Below are 5,925 nucleotides of genomic sequence, written 5' to 3'. Positions count from 1 at the left end.
ATGGAAATGTAGGCCTATACAACTTTTAACTCCTATATAAGGTGTATCTCAAGACATTTCATCGACCCAAATCACATTTGTGTCTTCCACCAGAATTCATCATCTTCAAAACTTTTACCCTTCTCTAAGAGAAGTTAATCCCTCCTCCCTCCCTCCCTCCCTCCCTCTCTCTCTCTTCCAAGATGGCCAAGGGTCGTAGGGGAGGCGTGCTGCGTGGAATATTGAAGATTATCCTTTGCGGCGGTGGCAAATCCTAGTAGCAGCAAGGCTGCTCAGGCTCGACTCAATAGTCATTTTTCCTTTGTGACCATGTAGATCCAATGTTTGTGTTGATAAAATAATTAGGTGATGTTATTTCAAAAATGTAAATACCATGTAATTTGCGTCCGTACTTAAATATGTCGAGCCTATTGATATGTTAAGGTGGTTGAAGCATCGATGTCGATTCTTGTCGTAATGATGTGATGTTGATATGCTTTTGCTCCGGTGTTTAATTAGTTCGTGCAAACAAAACAGGTTTCCGTGATGTTTCTTTTACAAGATGGGTGTACCTTGTAAGGGTGCTCATTGCTTGGTTTGTTTCCGCTTGGAGACATCTCCAACCTAGCCGAACTTCTCAATTTGGCAAAATCTCCACCCAACTCCAAACCAAACTAACTAAATCAAAATTCAAATCGATTTAACAACTCCCCGAGATTTAGTTTCAAATCATTAAAAATCAACTCGACACACAAGTGAAATATAACTCTCGATCAATAACTTGGTTTAACCATCAGTAACTCATGGACAACATTCCTTAACTTCTGCCAGAAAAAAGAAAGTATGAAGGCATAGCTTAATGTAGGCAAAATCACCTGAATCTCTCCACTCCTTTTTCCTTTTATTTTCTTTCTTGTAGCTCTTCATCTTCTTTCTCGGTTCCATCTTACTGGTCATACCTCGTTGCCGCCGTCTTCACCCGCCGGCGCCATCAAGCCCTGTGTCTCCCTAAAACCCACATTTCCCAGCAACCGAAACACCCGTGAGAAAAACGCGGAAGGAAAGCAACCGAACTTTATCCAGATGAGAAGTCCTCGACCCCTTCGAGACTTCAAAACCCAGAAGACGATTCTTCACCCGACGACGATGCTGGGAGACCTTCGAGATCTGGGCCATGCTGGACGACCCTCCAGCTCCGCCGCGGCGTCGAGCTCGAGGCCCCAGATCCGGAGGTCCTCGAGCTCCGTCGCGGCGTCCGGCGTTTCGATCTCCGTCCGCGGCATGTAGAGACGATTGCTAGAAATTTTAAGCTAAATAATTGTATCTTGCACGACGATCCCTCGAGACCCGGAACGCTCTCAAATCCCCAAGTCCTCGAAATTTCATATCATTGCTCTTCCGGAAGCAGATGAAGAGTCACAAGGTCGGACAGAAATATCGAACTTCTTTTTTTTTTTTTTTTTCTTTCTTTACTGGAAGAAGAGGTTCGGCCTGGTGGAGCTGTTCGACGTCGAGGCAGGCTGGGGGGGTTGGAGACGGAGGAGGAGGGTCGCGACGAGCCTGCATTTGCCGCGTGGTTGGGTTCCTTCCACCGGACAGGACGAAAAAACATGAGATCTCGGTCGAAAATATGAAATTCGAGGGATGGTTTCGCAAAGCGTTTCCCCAAGACTCAAGAGAAGCTGTTAAGCTCTTTCTTGTAAGTTCATCCCAGGAGACCCAACTTCTAAGCTGGTCGACGCGAGCACGGCCAGATGTTGCTTCGACTGCTCACAGCGGAGGGCCGGGCCGGCGTCCGTCCCAGTTGCTTCTCGGATTCGAGTCGAACGCGGAGGCTCCCAGCGCTGATCTCGGAGGTTGAAGAGCGGCGTTCGAAGTTGAGGACCGGAGGTTGAAGATGATGGAAAGGTTGGGGAAATTATGAATTAACGACGCTGTTAGTCTTCAGGAGTGACGGTGCCCTCTCCATCTCCAATTTTTCACTCAATTTCTTTAGAAAATCACCAATAAAAAATCTTAATTGGGATTTGCATAAGTGGAGAAAATATTGGTTTGAGCCCCTCTTAATGTATGCACAATAAGAGAGATGTTACATATAGTAGAGCATTTAAAAGGCAAAAAGAAAATAAAGATCTTGCTCTTAAAAAAAAATTCCAAAATCTATTTTTTAAAAAGTTCTAAGCAGCTGCATGATGCTGAAACTGAAAGATCTATTGTCAAATTTCAAAATATAACATCACTAACAATAATTGTAATTGCAATAGATGAGTAAAGCATATTTCCACCGACTCCATAGTGAAAAAAAATTAGTACACACACGCCAAGAATTAGCTCCACATCTTCAACAAAATCCATCCTTAGCATTTCATCCGCCTCATCAAGGACACGGAAGGTTAAAGAGCTCAAGTCAATATTTTCCCTCTCAATGTGATCCTGCCACAGGATGTAACAACTGTGAACATGCATTATTCCCAGCGGGTGAAAGAAAACCAAATAAGCTTCCAATTCAATGAATTACTTTCACACGGCCAGGTGTTCCAATCACTATATCAACCCGTCTCCTCAATTGGCTTTCCTGAGCATGATAGTGAGCTCCACCATACAAACAACATGATGTTAAGCCCACTCCTCCACCATAAACTTCAAAATCAGGAAACACCTAAATAATAGGGTAAACGATGTCAGACATCTATCTCCGTAAAAAGATGAGATTATTTCTATAAGCTTGATTCCATTACCTGCTTGGCCAATTCCCTAGTAGGTAAAAGCTCCAAAACACTTGGTGGCCTACCACATCCTGTCTTCCTTGAGGTTTTTGCAGGCCCATTCGTCAGAGATTCCAAAATGGGCAAGACAAAAGCCAGAGTTTTTCCCTGGTACAATTCGCACAGTGAACAAGGTGATGATCAGTGCTAAAAATAAAAACCCATCAACTACAGAAATGAGGAAGCAGTTCGAAAACTCATGTTCCTAGCAGCCAATCATCTTTAAAAAACTTGAAATGCAACTGCGGCCAAACAGTCTTCACGCCACTTTTGGTTTTTATGTCAAATAACACCAATGAACTAATGTACGAGATGACTGCCACAAACCAGAAGATTTATTTAGCCATAGGTTTTTTGGTCGAATTATCAGCTGTAGGTTTGAATGCCTTCCGCAGATGCAAAGTACCTTCAATGAATCTGTTTTCCCTCCCCGTTGACTATGAAGAATTAATGACCTAAAAATCTGTTCAGGCCAATGTCCTAAAATTGTCAAAATGAAAAATGCCCTTGCATACCGGGCCTTGCAATTCTTCTGCATGGTTGCCATAGATTTTCGGCAATCGAAGCAACAAAAACAAACTGACACAGACACAACATCAATGGGCAATGCATGGCAAGATCTCCATGACCGAAGTTATGGAGAAGTCGGACCACCATCACCATCATAAAGCGGGAAGAACAGAGGTCTTAGTAGTAGCTATAAAACTGAATTAGCAGCATTACACCCTTTCGCATGAGGATTTTTACTCGATCCCTGATTTTTCTTAATTGGACCGCCATTACCAACACCTTCGTAGACTAATTTCACTACTCTTTCCTGCTTGCTTGGACCAGAAAAATTGCAAAGTTCAATAAATAATTTATCGCTCAATTGGGTGTACCACTTGCCTTCCGTGGCCATTGAAGAATACTAATCTTCCCTATGCTACTACCATTAACCTCTCCCTCGAGAGAAATAAAAGCCAATCTCAGCCAATTCTCTGTTTCACTAAGACAGGATCATGAATTCGAGCCGACCAGCGAAGAATTGAGAAACAATGCAGAAAACATGCAAAGCTTCGAACCGCTTGTCAATTGTAACGCAATGAAAATGAGAATGCGTATGTCACTAAGTGAACTGAACTGCAACATCAAATTCGACAAGCGGACGGAAAAGAAAAGAGGAATTGGTTCCCATTTACTTTTGCTGCGGTAGCAATCTTGGCCTAAACATCCTCTCATATCGACGGGGCAAGTCATCGGTCTATATAAACGAGTCATGAGGTGACAACTTTGCCGAGAGAAGGACGAAGGTCGCTGTAAAATTGACAACTCCATGCAATTGGGTGGCATAGCGAGTAAGACACACTCAAATACCGGTAGGGACCAGATTCTTATTGATCGGCTAGAGCCTAGCGCAACTTAATACTCGGTGCTAAGACGAGTTCAAGGAAAACAACCTTGCCAAACAACATTTCATCTAAATAAGCACAAGAAGTGGGAAAAAAATTTATATAATTTCTCCTCTCATAGTATATACGGTTGATTTCCAATAAAGCGAATATCGACGAAGCAAACTGAATACGAGAGAAACATAGGCGCTACCTACCCATCAAGCAAATGAAGGTTTCAAGGATTTCCTTGTACCTTGTCTTGGAATGCTCAAGTGATGCCACGACAACCGAAAACATCATTTTGCTCCTTCAAATGGATGGATTGCCTTTGATCCTCCACACGTTGAAGTTGTGATGATAATTGAAGCAAGTTCATTGTAGTACCACCACCTTCGGGAGAAAGGTTGTCTTTGGAGTTTACAAAACCTGATCCCCCATAATCCCATCGAGATCTCCAAATCGAAACCAGGGATGACCAGGGAGGTTTCTTCTGCAGAGTCCATCACCGATGAAGACAATTTTTCAACTCCACCCCCACGGAAGCATGCGAACTCATATCCACTAGCTTGTCGGTTGCTCCGCACGAGAGAGGAATGATAGTCGGTGCCTGCCATGACCAAAGACGAGCCATGGGAATTCGGGGGGTGGCTTGTAGAATGTTGGTCTACACCACAATTGCTTTATTGTGCTGTTAATTAAAACAAGCTCATACATCAACCATTCACTACTCACAGAGCCAACAAAACCTGCTTCTCTTTTCATATATGTCAGCTTCGTGACCCTTTTCCACATCACACGCTGTCATTACGCAACGTCCGAGACCATTCACTTCTCTAATTTGCCGCTTAATTAGCAGATTTCAGCCAAGCACGCGACCATCGACATGTCAATCTTGCGGAATTCAAATAAAAAGTCTTCATACCTGGCCGGTGCGGGCACGCCGACCAAATCAGTCCCATCGAGGACAATGTCAAACCTCATGGCCTAAATGGGAAAAAGCGCATCGATCCCATTGTCCTTCAACTTCAACCTCAAGCCGTTCGAGATCCTGAAATTCGACAAAGCGTTGCGGTTCTCCTCCTGAGCCACCTCACCATCCCCGTCGCTCAACCTCGCCTTTTTCTTCTTCTTCTTCTTCCCCTTCAAGTTCTCGGGGTCGACCAACTCGGAGCCGGTCTCGCTCGTCTTCCTCGTCGTCCTCGCACAACTCCAGCGCGCTTCCTCTTCTTCTCCTTCTTCGCATCCCCTTGATGCTCCGAGCTTCGGCTGCTTGGATTCGGAGCCTTTGCTGCCGCTCCTCTTTTCCTTCCTGCGCTTCTTGTCCGACGTCGGAGACTCGAAGCCGCCGTCGGCCTCGAAGGCATTGATGAAGCTGTCGAAAACGGCGAGAGGAGTTTAGGGGACGGGAGGGGAGGGAGTGGTTTTGTCCCTTCTTCTCTTCTCCTTCTGTCACTCTGTGCTCCATCTCCACGTTGGAAACAGGTCGAAGGCGGAGGCGGAGGTAGAGGAGGCTCGGGACCCAGTGCGATCGGCGGGGCTCTCGGGCGATGTGCCGGCGCGGACCGGCGATGCTTTTGGGGAGGCGGAGGAGGAGAAGAAGCATGAGGCCCTCGGGTCCCGACCATCGACCTCGAGGACATAGAGTCCAAAGACCTCACGGTGGCTCGGAGTCGGAGTTCGTCGAAGGGAATCGAGGTCCAGAAGTTGCCGAGAGATCAACGCGAGCGCAAACCTTGTGCTCCATCTCCGTGGGAACAGTCAAAGGCGGAGGGGGCCGGGACCCGACGGCGACCGGCGAGGCTCTCGGA

At 45.8% G+C, this 5,925-nt stretch overlaps 1 long non-coding RNA gene across 2 annotated transcripts; it reads right to left on the bottom strand.

The window, feature by feature from the left end:
* Nucleotides 1-2,148: 2,148 nt before the first annotated feature.
* LOC104450549 lies at nt 2,149-4,503 on the bottom strand. 2 transcript variants are annotated; one of them, XR_726703.2, is made up of 4 exons: nt 4,333-4,503; nt 2,718-2,852; nt 2,498-2,638; nt 2,149-2,412 (listed from the first exon to the last, which is right to left on the bottom strand). It is a non-coding gene; the product is annotated as an uncharacterized LOC104450549 (long non-coding RNA). The 2 variants fall into 2 exon arrangements; XR_726704.2 differs by having other exon boundaries at nt 4,371-4,503.
* Between the last annotated feature and the right edge of the window lie 1,422 nt (nt 4,504-5,925).

This window comes from Eucalyptus grandis, chromosome 6 (genome assembly GCF_016545825.1).
Source record: "Eucalyptus grandis isolate ANBG69807.140 chromosome 6, ASM1654582v1, whole genome shotgun sequence".
NCBI classification, from domain to species: domain Eukaryota; kingdom Viridiplantae; phylum Streptophyta; class Magnoliopsida; order Myrtales; family Myrtaceae; genus Eucalyptus; species Eucalyptus grandis.
The sequence above is the reverse complement of the archived record's forward strand: the minus strand, read 5'-3'. Positions and strand labels throughout refer to the sequence as shown.